This window comes from Copadichromis virginalis, linkage group LG19 (assembly GCF_057382275.1).
Source record: "Copadichromis virginalis isolate Kocher_CV1m ecotype Utaka linkage group LG19, C_Virginalis_male_GT1.1, whole genome shotgun sequence".
Classification (NCBI taxonomy): Eukaryota; Metazoa; Chordata; class Actinopteri; order Cichliformes; family Cichlidae; genus Copadichromis; species Copadichromis virginalis.
In genome coordinates, this window is record NC_140636.1 from 26445339 (window position 1) to 26459846 (window position 14508).

At 38.8% G+C, this 14508-nt stretch overlaps 2 pseudogenes across 1 annotated transcript; one reads left to right on the plus strand and one right to left on the minus strand.

Moving 5' to 3' along the window:
- Positions 1–8140: 8140 nt before the first annotated feature.
- LOC146686259 (immunoglobulin lambda constant 2 pseudogene) lies at positions 8141–9487 on the minus strand (annotated as a pseudogene). Its single transcript, XR_014916665.1, has 2 exons — positions 9364–9487; positions 8141–8723 (listed from the first exon to the last, which is right to left on the minus strand). The product of XR_014916665.1 is annotated as an immunoglobulin lambda constant 2 pseudogene (transcript).
- A 589-nt stretch (positions 9488–10076) lies between these two features.
- LOC146686260 (immunoglobulin kappa variable 4-1 pseudogene) lies at positions 10077–10555 on the plus strand (annotated as a pseudogene).
- Positions 10556–14508: the final 3953 nt, after the last annotated feature.

Below are 14508 nucleotides of genomic sequence, written 5' to 3' on the forward strand. Positions count from 1 at the left end.
TCTACTGTAGGCAGATAGCTGACACGACATAGTTATGATACATGACAGAGATTAACAGGCCTGTGGATTAACTGTATGATGATATTTTGATAAAACAGAGCACAGAAACCGAGAAATCGGTGGATATTAGGCTTTAACAAAGAATAAATAATTGGTGAATGTGCTGCTGTATTTGTTTTCTTGATGATATAATTGAAATGTGTACAGGAAATGTTAAAGTTTGTCATCTGTTTGTTTCACTTCCTTTTCATCACATCAGACTAACGAACTGCATCTGTATGAAAACTAATTCATTTAGTCAACAGCATAAAATGTTATATCCAACATGGTGCCAAACATTTCAGTGAAACTGGATTAACTCAAAAAATTATTTAAATTTTCAGTACTGTATAACCATTCAGTCATGATACTGTATTATATATTCACACTTTCTAATACCAAGTTTTCAATAACAGCTACTACTAAACCCAATCATATATACATGATGTAAAACACCCAGAATAAAATTCCTTCTCACATTGTTTTGTTGTGTGTTGAGAGCAGAGAAATGATTTCCATAGAGAGGAGGCTTTGCATCATCAGCTGATCCTCCAGAGAACTGAGAAGGTTTATAGTCCTGTGACTTCAACACTGCAGGACTCACATCTGTCAGTCAACACAGCAGAAAGCACAACCACCATGACTCTCATCACCATCCTCATCTGGACGCTGACCTGCTGCTGTTTTACAGGTTCATTCACTCAGCAACATTTCCAACATGATGTGCTGCTTTTTCTCTCATTGATTTCTGCTGATAAATGAATGATTTGTTTTTGTCTGCAGGATGCAGCGGTCAGGTGACTGTGACTCAACCTCCAGTAGTGACATTTACTCCTGGAAACACTGTCACTCTGACCTGTAGGACCAACCGAGCTGTTTACAGATTTAATGATGGTGATGATGCTATGTACTGGTATCAGCAGAAATCTGGACAGGCTCCAAAGCTCCTAATAAAATATGCAAAAACGCTTCAGTCAGGAACACCAACTCGATTTAGTGGCAGTGGAAGCAGCTCTGACTTCTTTATGACCATCAGTGGAGTTCATGCTGAAGATGCAGCAGTTTACTACTGTCAGAGTTACCATGAAATAAACAGTGCTGATGTGTTCACACAGTGATTTGTATTCGTACAAAAACCTCCCTCAGTCAGACTGCAGAGACACTGAGCTGTTACAGCAGGAACTGACTGCAGCTGTTGAAGAGGAAGAAACTCTGACACAGACCACTGAACACAGTAACCTCACCAAGCACTAAATACTCATCAACACTTCTTTGGGGGAATTTTGAAATAAGGATTTATTTTTAAACATCTGGTTCCACCGATTCACACTTTTCTTGTTTCTTTTTTACATTCCCCTAATAGTCACATTGCATTAAGACTTTGTTGTTTGTTTGTTTGTTTGTTTATATTTTTTAACCCTCCTGCCATCCTTTAAAAAACTCACACCCATCACCCTAGGGACCATTCTCAGCCACGCCATAAAAAGACCATATATCCATATTTTATTCCACTTTAAATTAGCCAACCTTGTAAAACTACTTCTCCCTGAAATATTCATGTAAAGTTTTAATTATATTTTCGTTGTTTTAACCCTTCAAATCCCAGTGTTATTACATGAGCGCCCTGTGTTATAAGCCCCAAAAACCAAAAAACGAAACTAAATATTTCCACAAAAAACCAGTTGAAGTAATATGTGATTGTCATTATAAGTAGGCCTTTAGATGGACCAAAGATTGGCACCAACATACATTTTGACCTGCCATTATTTTTTTTGCATTTTTTTTGCAATTTAAAAATTAAAACTTCAAGGCCCTGAGTCTTCATTGACATCCAAGAAAAGAAGAAAAAATAAAATCATATGATGATAATTTGGGGTTGAAAAATAGCGTTTATAATGGAAGTCAATGGGCAGAAAATGGTCCCCATGGTGATGGGTGTGGGGATTTCTGCTGCTCAGCCATTTTAGGCTGATTTAAGGAATTCACACTGGAATATTAACATTGACAGGTAAAAACTATCCTGTGGCAAGTTTGGTTATATTCCACTGAACACAGTGGAAATGGCAGCCATTTAACACATAGCAGTGGCACAAAAAGGTCCCAAGAAGGCAGGAAGGTTAAGCTTTATATTCGAAATATCGTCCCATGAAGGCCATGAAAATCATTAAAGCTTGATCGAAGCTTTAACTTGTTGTTGTCTGCACTTTTTAGCAGTGATCTCTCTCACACGAAGTTTTCTTCAAAAATCATATTGATCATATTGTTCGTTTTACTTTTCCCACTTTGAGTTCATTCCCAGCCTCTCTGATCTTTGCATTACCACAGATCTACTTTCAACCAATTCTCTTGGCTTTGCGTCAGAGTGCTGCTGTATCAGTAGTTCTGTCAGTACAAAACCTGAAGTACCAAAAGGACAAGCTGTGGTTATCGCAATAAGCTCATGTTGACTATCGTGGGTGTCAGTCTGTCATATGTAAGGAATCATGATCTCGTCATCAGCAGATCTTGATGAGATTAGACTTAATAACCTTTCCTGCACTGAACACCAGGTTCCTTCTTTGGTTTTTTTGGGTTACATCAGGTGGATAAAACATGTGCATGTGACAAAAAGAAAAAAGACGTTTAATAGATCATAACAAGTTTAGGTAGTATGTTTTGCCAGCACACCAAAGCCATGTTCCTGTTTTTTTTTCTAAAAAATTTAAATTTTCAGCAGATGAAAACACTGTAATGTCACATTTTTCTTTTCCATATATATATATATTTTTTTTTCATTTAGTGTGACTGCATTTGCAGCCATCACACACACAGGCAGACATTATTTACTTGCTATGCAAAAGGACTGTAAGAAGTTCTGTATTCTGTATACACCAATCAGGCATATCATTATAACCAATGACAGGGGAAGTGATTGATTGATTGATTGATTGATTGATTGATTGATTGATTGATATACCTTTATTAGTCCCACAAGGGGAAATTTCATAAGGCTGCCGAACTATTGCACGCAATGGCGGCGCCATCTTACCCTCCGACCATACATACATTACACAAAACATCACATGGGGAAGACAGGTCAGAGAGGTGTAACAATGGAAAATGCACCACATGAGGAAAGATAAGGAGAAAAAAATAACTCCCCCCAGACTGAGCTCCAACAGGGAGATCAGTTTGAGAACAGAAAAAAAACACCTCTGCACATAGCACATGAAAAAACTCTTAATACACCAAAGAAACACATGACAAGCAACAGGGGTGGGTAAAGGGTGAGAGACAGCCGGACAGTACATCCGGGCCTGCATGCGCTGGTGTCTTTGATCCACCGTCAGCATCGGAAGGGAATAAGCGTCGAAGGCGTTTGGAAAGGGAGGGGGGATGAGTGTGTGCATATCAGTGTATATGTATGTGTGTGCGTGTCCAGAGTTCAGCTGAGACAGTGTCCTTCGCCCTGGTAGGCTAAGTAAACAGTCTTCCAGCCAACCCAGGTGGCCTTGCATGGAATGGGAAGAAACAGACTAAAAACAGTCGTTATCAGGGTGTTGTTCAGCTCCAGCCTTGAGACCGCAGCTGGCGCCAAAGGGGTATCCGCATAAGTGATGGTGGTTTTTACTTTAGTGCGAACAGCTCATATTAATTTCAAAGCAGTTCTACAGTCCAACACTGGTCTCTCAATCTCCCGTTGGAGAGCCGCGAGTGAATAACACTGATTATTTCTCCTTATCTTATCTCACAGTTTGTTGTGTGTGTGGCTGCATAGTCACAGACCAGTCAGGGTGCCCACCACTAAAAGCGCCAACAATGGGCAAGCGAATGTTGTCTGATTAATCACATGTTCTTTTAAATAACATGTGTGTGCATTGCTTAACTGAAGAACACCAGGTACCAGGATGCACTGTAGGAGGAAGTGTGATCTGTTTGGGAAACCTTGGGTCCTGCCATCCATGTGGATTCTACTTTGGCACTTATCCCCTACCGAAGCGTTGTTGCAGGCTTTTCGTAGAAATTATATTAATTCGCTGTGGCCTCTTTCAGCAGGATAATGTGTTCTCCTGCCAAGCAAAAGTGGTTCAGAAATGGTTTGAGGAGCACAACAATGAGTTTGCAGTGTTGACTTTGTCTCCAAATCTCACAGATTTCAATCCCATCGAAACATGTGTGAGATGTGCTGCACAAACAATTCTGATCCATGGATGCCCCAACTTACAGGAATTGAATGATACAGCAGGACACTTTCAGAGATCTAATGGAGTCCATGTTTCAACTGTTCAGGGCTGTTTTAGCAGCTAAAATGAGACCAACAAATAGCAGATAGGTTTTTTGCCTGATTGATGTAGTCGGTGATTTTAACATCCATGTAGAAGCTAAAAATGACAAACTCAACAAGGCATTTAATCTGTCATTAGACTCAATTGGCTTCTCTCAAAATGTAAAAGAACCCACCCACCACTTTAATCACACTCTAGATCTTGTTTTAACATGTGGCATAGAAACTGAACATTTAACAGTGTTTCCTGAAAACCTTATCTGGTCTAATCCTGTTCTAAGTACAATAATTGATTACACAGCAGTGGAGAGTAGACTTCATCACAGTAGATGTCTTTCTGAAAGTGCTGTAACTAAATTTAAGAATATAATTCATTCACTGTTATCATCTTCAATGCCCTGTACCAACATAGAGCAGGGCAGCTACCTGAACACTGCTCCAACAGAGGTCGATCATCTTGTTAATAATTTTGCCTCCTCACTAAGTATGACTCTGGTTACTGTAGCTCATGTGAAAAAGAGATCCTCAAATCAAAAGTACTTGACTCTGTGGTATAACTCTCAAACACGCACCTTAAAGCAGATAACTTATAAGCTGGAGACGAAATGGCGTAAAACAAAGTTAGAAGATCATCTTTTTGCTTTAGTTTGCTGCATTATAAGAAAGCCCTCTGTAAAGCTAGAACATCTTTCTATTCATCACTGATTAAAGAAAATAAGAACAACCCAAGGTTTCTCTTCAGCACTGTAGCCAGGCTGACAAAAAATCAGAGCGCTGTTGACTCAACCGTTCCTTTAATGTTAACTAGTAATGACTTCATGAACTTCTTCACAAATAAAATTTGAACCATTAGAGAGAGAAAATACTCATAATCGTCTCACAGATGTAACATTATCTACAGCAACTTTCAGTGCCATTAATATTCATATAGAGTCTTTTTCTCCAGTTGGTCTTTCTGAGTTAACTTCAGTAACTGCTTCCTCAAACCATCAACGTGTCTTTTAGACCCCATTCCTACAAGACTGCGCAAAGAAGTCCTGCCATTAATTAATGCTTCAATCTTAAACATGATCAACCTGTCTCTAGTAATCGGCTATGTGCCACAGGCCTTCAATCTGGCAGTAGTTAAACAGTTACTTAAAAAGCCTTCTCTTGACCCAGCAGTCTTAGCTAATTAGTCTTAGCTTTCTTTCATGTCAAACATTCTTGAAAGAGTAGTTGTCAAACAGCTAACAGATCATCTGCAGAGGAATGGCTTATTTGAAGAGTTTCAGTCATGTTTCAGAGCTCATCACAGCACAGAAACAGAATCTGCTTATAACCTCCAGTGTTGGGGAGTAACGGAATACATGTACCGGCAACGAAGAACAGAGATAACCACGCACTAAATATACACACAAGGTAACAAGAAAATGGCAGACAGGAGGGAGACACAGCTGACCCTAATTAGACAAGACAACAGTGATGCAAAACCCAAAACACTGAACACTGGACGTGGGTGTTTTAAAAGAGGTAAAAGAGGAAATACAAGACAGAAAGCCACAATTCCCAGAATAAAACTTAAAACAAAAACAGAAAACACTGGGTCGCAGTGTAACTGCTGAAGCTCTACTCTGAGCAGTGGTCAGGGTCAAGTGATGTTTCCAGTAACTCAGGTTATAATGTTTGGCTTTCTGAGTCAAGGTGAGAGTTGTTTTATTTGTTTGTTTTTAATTCTGTTTGTGCTGCTCATGTTTCTCTGATTTAACCTGATACATTTTCTGTTGTTTTTTCCTCAAGATTCACATCATTTTAGTCCTCATTTCAAAGTCATTTGCCAAAAGTTTTCTAACTCTGTTAAGCCAAGCCTGTAAGGGACTGTGACCGTCAGCACCACAGGGAGTTGCTGGACTTAGTACCTTTAGAAACCTGGACAGCCTCCCAAACTCAGGAACTCCATCTTGACTCCAAGGCAGTAGATCTGGTTCTCAGTACACTTTATCCACCAGTGATCTTCAGGCAGTAGATGCTGCAGATTATTACTGTGGGTTACCATGGTAGTGAAGTGTTTACACAATGATTCATGGCTGCATAAAAAATTTCTTCACTTTGGCTGAAGGCTGCAGGTGTAGAGTTTTTTAACTGCAATGAGAATAACTAGTCTCTCTCTCTCTCTCTCTCTCTCTCTCTCTCTCACACACACACACACACACACACACACACACACACACACACACACACACACACACACACACACACACACAGGTATTTGTTTGTAGGTTCTGCTTTGAATGCTTGCTGCGCTTCACTGATCCTAAACCAGTTTAAGAAGAACCAGCGGGAAACATCTGTGCAGAGTCTCTGACAGTGAGATTTATCATAATGATGATGATGTTACTGACTTCACTGCTCATCACAATCATGCTCAGACTTCAAGGTGATGAGTGATGTGGTTCTGTTATATTCTCTGTTATGTTGTACTTTACATCACACTGTCATTTTAACAAAGTAACATATTTTAATTTCCAGGATCAGATGCCAGTTCATCTGTGACTCAGTCTCCTGTGTTTAAAGCTGCTGCTTTGGGGGAGACGGTCTCTCTGAGCTGTACAGCCAGTAAAGGAGTTGATGATGATCTCAGCTGGTATCTACAGAAACCTGGACAGCCTCCCAAACTGCTGTTTTACAAAATCAGCAGCCGTGAATCTGGTACTCCGAGTCATTTCAGCAGCAGTGGATCTGAGCCTGAGTTCACTTTGACAATCAATGGAGTTCAGGCTGCAGATGCAGGAGATTACTACTGTATGGGTGAATATAGAGGCCCAGAGTTCACACAGTGATACAGAGTCGTACAAAAACCTCCCTCAGTTACTATTTGCAGTGTTGCAGCTGTGAGCTTCTGATACAGACTCTGACATGCATCATTGGTTCACTGAGTCCACTTTCAGAGGTGGAAACTAAAATATGTATTCATTCCTGATCACATCATTAAGAAGATTTTAAATTAAGTAACACTGTTTAGAATCTGCAACATATTATGCTTATCTCACTACATTTTGTATTACTTCTAATTTGCTGTGGATAATAAGGTAATATGAAAATAATTTTGTTCATACAATACATTTTAAATCACAAAGTTATAGGGTGCTTCACATTTTAAATAAAATCAAATTATAAGAAATACTTTTTTATATCACAGCATACATAAATACATATTTAAAACTAATTGGTGACAACAAAGGTCAAAATTAAACCGCCACATGATCGGGATAACGAAAACTAGCAAAAATTGCAGAAAAATGTATTTAGTTAATTTTATTAATTTGATTAGTAAAATTTTTATATTAATTCTACAGTTTGCCAGAAGGCCACGAAGGGAAGCAAGAGAACATGTGTTGTTCTTTGATGATACTTTGAGTCAGATTTTTGCAGTATTAATTCCTTGAGAAAACCAGACTGGATGGGCTTGGAGGCTCAAAATTCAAGTCTTAGTCAAAAAACTTGCACAGAAAATTCATCTAGTCATCAAAACCAAATATTGAACCCAGACCCTGTACACAGTTTTTAACTTAATCAGCTACTTTGATTTGAACTTAACAATGATTGCATTCCATACATGAAAATGTTGTTTGTATTTGTTTTTTCAGTTTCCTACCACAGGGTTGGAATCAGGTGTTAAAGTTGGATTTGGGAGGTGGAAAGTTCAGCTGTAGCAGGGCAGCAGTGACTTTACATTTTGCAACATATAAGACCATATTACATTCGTGATGGAAAATTTTCCAACTCTTCACCAGTATAAAACTGGATTTTAGTTGGTATCTTTATCTTTTGTTTCAAAGGTCAATGATGATCGCTGACTTTGCACACAAATAAGCCTTTAAAAGCTTCTCCCCAAGAACAAAACAAAAGTGATTTTTCTTAAGCTGTGATTTTATTTTGTGATTTTTACTTTTATTACACCCTTTTTTTAAAGTCGACATGGATAATATTAGCTGATAAACTTAGCATGCACATCATTAGAAAGTCAAATGTTTGCAGAAATATCGCAACAGCAGAAACATGTAGCTTCATCAAAATATAAAACACATCATATGCAGACAGGAAGTGTTGCTGAAGCTCTACTATGAGCAGTGGTCAGGGTCCAGGGTCCAGGTGACGGGACTCTGTCCACTCAGACTGGCCTCACAGCTCACTGAGCCCGCCTTCTTCCACTGGTCTGCGGAGAGGCTCAGGGTGCTGCTCCAGCTGTAGCGGCCGTCTGTCCCCAAGACCTCCAGGCTGGTTGAAACCCCTGAGGATGTGCTGGTGCTCCCCACCTTCCAGCCCAAATTCCAGTTTGAGGGGAAGCCCCCGGTGGCCAAACACACCACAGTGGCACTACTCTGTTTGTCTTCCTCTTTGGATGGAGGGAGGACAGTGAGGGTGGGCCTCACCACACCCGCTGGAGGAGAAAAGGTTGAAGACAACCGAAAAAAGAGATACAAATGTACAAACATAGGAATAAATATATATTTAGTGATTATTGATCAAACCTTTATTATTTCATGATGTTTTACAGTTAATAACTTGACCCTGTGATAATTTTCTTATTTGAAACTGACAAAGCTAAAGCACTCATGAGAATACAGTTAAAACTTCACATCTGTTTCTTTCACTTCCTTTAAACTTCATTTAAAATTGATCAACCATGAACACAAAATTGATCTAAATATACTGAGTTAATTTCTTTTTTCTAATATAAGTCGACAAAACATAATTCAATATTTGTTTTTATTTTATAATTCCTGAGTAAAAATACATTTTAAATCAAAGTCAGCTAAAACGTCACTATCACAGATTTTATTATTGTAACCGGATAATATTTAAAGTGAAATGAACCCAAAAAACCATCAAAATTTGTTTTCTGTAAGTTCAGTTCCTTAAAAGACTGAATGAATATTGATTAAAGAAAAGTTTCTTCCAAAATGTTGCCATGACATTAATAATAATCACTGAATTTAATCGAAGTTCTGTTTAATAGATTGATTTAAATGCTTAATAAATACTATGTTTATCAAAAATTACGAATTTCTGGTACTTACAGCCAACGATGAGTTTGGTTCCTCCACCAAAAGTCCACCACAGTGATACAAACTCATTAAGTGGCCGTACAAAAACCTCCTGCACTCTGAACAAACCTCTAACCACTGAAAATGAACCTTTTTTTCAAGTAAAACATCACAGTACACCTGATTAAATGCAGAAGATGATTTGACTAAAGTGACTAAAAATTATTTAATGAATTTAAATCATAATTGTCATTACTGTATTTTGAGTATTAAGAACTGAACGACAAAACGGAATTTTCACATTACACATATAAATTTTTTAAAACACACAAAACACTGTTTAAAACAGCAACCAGAAATGCCTCAAAAAAGCATGAATTGTGAAACTATGACAATATACTTAAGAACGTTATACAGGTATATTGTATTTATGATATCAAAATCAAAAATGAGCATACAGACCAGAGTGCCATTTTAATCCAGGTGTTAAAAATACGTAAATATGTTTCCAAATATGTTTTTCTCTATGGCATAAAATTATTAATGGTATTAATTCAATCAATTATTCTTCTGACTTTGTGCCTACGTTGCCTTCAGTGTGTTGAGAGCAGAGAAATGATTTCCATAGAGAGGAGGCTTTGCATCATCAGCTGATCCTCCAGAGAACTGAGAAGGTTTATAGTCCTGTGACTTCAACACTGCAGGACTCACATCTGTCAGTCAACACAGCAGAAAGCACAACCACCATGACTCTCATCACCATCCTCATCTGGACGCTGACCTGCTGCTGTTTTACAGGTTCATTCACTCAGCAACATTTCCAACATGATGTGCTGCTTTTTCTCTCATTGATTTCTGCTGATAAATGAATGATTTGTTTCTGTCTGCAGGATGCAGCGGTCAGGTGACTGTGACTCAACCTCCAGTAGTGACATCTACTCCTGGATCCACTGTCACTCTGACCTGTAGGACCAGCCAAGATGTTTACAGAGATTCTGATGATGATGATTATGTATTCTGGTATCAGCAGAAGTCTGAACAGACTCCAAAGCTCTTAATAAAATGGGCAAAAACACTTGAGTCAGGAACACCATCTCGATTTAGTGGCAGTGGAAGCAGCTCTGACTTCTCTATGACCATCAGTGGAGTTCAGGCTGAAGATGCAGCAGTTTACTACTGTCAGAGTTACCATGAAATAAACAGTGCTGATGTGTTCACACAGTGATTTGTACTCGTACAAAAACCTCCCTCAGTCAGACTGCAGAGACACTGAGCTGTTACAGCAAGAACTGACTGCAGCTAAGAAGAGGAAGAAACTCTGACACAGACCAGTGAACACAGTAACTTCACCAAGCACTAAATACTCATCAACACTTCTTCGGGGGAATTTTGAAATAAGGATTTTTTTTAAACATCTGGTTCCACCGATTCACACTTTTCTTGTTTCTTTTTTACATTCCCCTAATAGTCACATTGCATTAAGACTTTGTTGTTTGTTTGTTTGTTTGTTTGTTTATATTTTTTAAGCTTTATATTCCCAATATCGTCCCATGAAAATCATTAAAGCTTGATCGAAGCTTTAACTTGTTGTTGTCTGCACTTTTTAGCAGTGATCTCTCTCACACAAAGTTTTCTTCAAAAATCATATTGATCATATTGTTCGTTTCACTTTTCCCACTGCGAGTTCATGCCCAGCTTCTCTGATCTTTGCATTACCACAGATCTACTTTCAACCAATTCTCTTGGCTAAGCCTTGGAGTGCTGCTGTATCAGTAGTTCTGTCAGTACAAAACCTAAAGTACCAAAAGGACAACCTGTGGTTATCGCAATAAGCTCATGTTGACTATCGTGGGTGTGAGTCTGTCATATATAAGGAATCATGATCTCATCATCAGATCATGATGAGATTGGACTTAATAACCTTTCCTGCACTGGACATCAGGTTCCTTCTTTGGTTTTTTTGGGTTACATCAGGTGGATAAAACATGTGCATGTGACAAAAAAAAAAAAAGACGTTTAATAGATCATAACAAGTTTAGGTAGTATGTTTTGCCAGCACACCAAAGCCATGTTCCTGTTTTTTTTTCTAAAAAATTTTGATTTTCAGCAGATGAAAACACTGTAATGTCACTTTTTTCTTTTCCATATATATATATATTTTTTTCATTTAGTGTGACTGCATTTGCAGCCATCACACACACAGGCAGACATTATTTACTTGCTATGCAAAAGGACTGTAAGAAGTTTTATATTCTGTATACACCGATCAGGCATATCATTATAACCAATGACAGGGGAAGTGATTGATTGATTGATTGATTGATTGATTGATTGATATACCTTTATTAATCCCACAAGGGGAAATTTCACAAGGCTGCCGAACTATTGCACGCAATGGCGGCGCCATCTTACCCTCAGACCATACATACATTACACAAAACATCACATGGGGAAGACAGGTCAGAGAGGTATAACAATGGAAAATGCACCACATGAGGAAAGATAAGGAGAAAAAAATAACTCCCCCCAGACTGAGCTCCAACAGGGAGATCAGTTTGAGAACAGAAAAAAACACCTCTGCACATAGCACATGAAAAAACTCTTAATACACCAAAGAAACAAGACAAGCAACAGGGGTGGGTAAAGGGTGAGAGACAGCCAAATTAGACAGTACATCCGGGCCTGCGTGCGCTGGTCTCTTTGATCCACCGTCAGCATCGGAAGGGAATAAGCGTCGAAGGCGTTTGGAAAGGGAGGGGGGATGAGTGTGTGCATATCAGTGTATATGTATGTGTGTGCGTGTCCAGAGTTCAGCTGAGACAGTGTCCTTCGCCCTGGTAGGCTAAGTAAACAGTCTTCCAGCCAACCCAGGTGGCCTTGCATGGAATGGGAAGAAACAGACTAAAAACAGTCGTTATCAGGGTGTTGTTGTTCAGCTCCAGCCTTGAGACTGCAGCTGGCGCCAAAGGGGTATCCGCATAAGTGATGGTGGTTTTTACTTTAGTGCGAACAGCTCATATTAATTTCAAAGCAGTTCTACAGTCCAACACTGGTCTCTCAATCTCCCGTTGGAGAGCCGCGAGTGAATAACACTGATTATTTCTCCTTATCTTATCTCACAGTTTGTTGTGTGTGTGGCTGCATAGTCACAGACCAGTCAGGGTGCCCACCACTAAAAGCGCCAACAATGGGCATGCGAATGTTGTCTGATTAATCACATGTTCTTTTAAATAACATGTGTGTGCATTGCTTAACTGAAGAACACCAGGTACCAGGATGCACTGTAGGAGGAAGTGTGATCTGTTTGGGAAACCTTGGGTCCTGCCATCCATGTGGATTCTACTTTGGCACTTACCTCCTACCGAAGCGTTGTTGCAGGCTTTTCGTAGAAATTATATTTATTCGCTGTGGCCTCTTTCAGCAGGATAATGTGTTCTCCTGCCAAGCAAAAGTGGTTCAGAAATGGTTTGAGGAGCACAACAATGAGTTTGCAGTGTTGACTTTGTCTCCAAATCCCACAGATTTCAATCCCATCGAAACATGTGTGAGATGCGCTGCACAAACAATTCTGATCCATGGATGCCCCACCTTACAACTTACAGGAATTGAATGATACAGCAGGAAACTTTCAGAGATCTAATGGAGTCCATGTTTCAACTGTTCAGGGCTGTTTTAGCAGCTAAAATGAGACCAACAAATAGCAGATAGGTTTTTTTCCTGATTGATGTAGTCCTGCTGAAGACAATTCCAGGTCTCTATTAAAGGGCAGGAAGAATAAGTCTGAGTTACAGCAGGATGATTATGTTAGTTTAAATGAATCAACACCTCCAAGAAACCTCGAAGGCGGAGGTGTGCCAGCAATTTATCACACCAGCTTATTAACCAACCACAGACCAAGACAGAGTTTTAATTCATTTCAAAGCCTGATGCTTAAACATGTTTTATTTATTGAATTTTATTGTTTTATTTATATTTTGATATTGCTAGGGATGATGCAATGATCGGGGACCATTCTTCATTTCGTTGTTCTCGTGACAATGACAATAAAGTTTCTGATTCTGATTCTGATTCTGATTCACCCGGGCTGGAAAACCCCCCAAAAACAGTCTTATTTGTTCACATCTATCATCCACCTGGGCCTTACACAGAGTTTCTGTCTGATTTCTCAGACTTTTTATCTGATTTAGTGCTCAGCTCAGATAAAATAATTATTGTCGGTGATTTTAACATCCATGTAGAAGCTAAAAATGACAAACTCAACAAGGCATTTAATCTGTCATTAGACTCAATTGGCTTCTCTCAAAATGTAAAAGAACCCACCCACCACTTTAATCACACTCTAGATCTTGTTTTAACATGTGGCATAGAAACTGAACATTTAACAGTGTTTCCTGAAAACCTTATCTGGTCTAATCCTGTTCTAAGTACAATAATTGATTACACAGCAGTGGAGAGTAGACTTCATCACAGTAGATGTCTTTCTGAAAGTGCTGTAACTAAATTTAAGAATATAATTCACTCACTGTTATCATCTTCAATGCCCTGTACCAACATAGAGCAGGGCAGCTATCTGAACACTGCTCCAACAGAGGTCGATCATCTTGTTAATAATTTTGCCTCCTCACTAAGAATGACTCTGGTTACTGTAGCTCATGTGAAAAAGAAATCCTCAAATCAAAAGTACTTGACTCTGTGGTATAACTCTCAAACACGCACCTTAAAGCAGATAACTTATAAGCTGGAGACGAAATGGTGTAAAACAAAGTTAGAAGATCATCTTTTAGCTTTAGTTTGCTGCATTATAAGAAAGCCCTCTGTAAAGCTAGAACATCTTTCTATTCATCACTGATTAAAGAAAATAAGAACAACCCAAGGTTTCTCTTCAGCACTGTAGCCAGGCTGACAAAAAATCAGAGCACTGTTGACTCAACCGTTCCTTTAATGTTAACTAGTAATGACTTCATGAACTTCTTCACAAATAAAATTTGAACCATTAGAGAGAAAAAATACTCATAATCGTCTCACAGATGTAACATTATCTACAGCAACTTTCAGTGCCATTAATATTCATATAGAGTCTTTTTCTCCAGTTGGTCTTTCTGAGTTAACTTCAGTAACTGCTTCCTCAAACCATCAACGTGTCTTTTAGACCCCATTCCTACAAGACTGCGCAAAGAA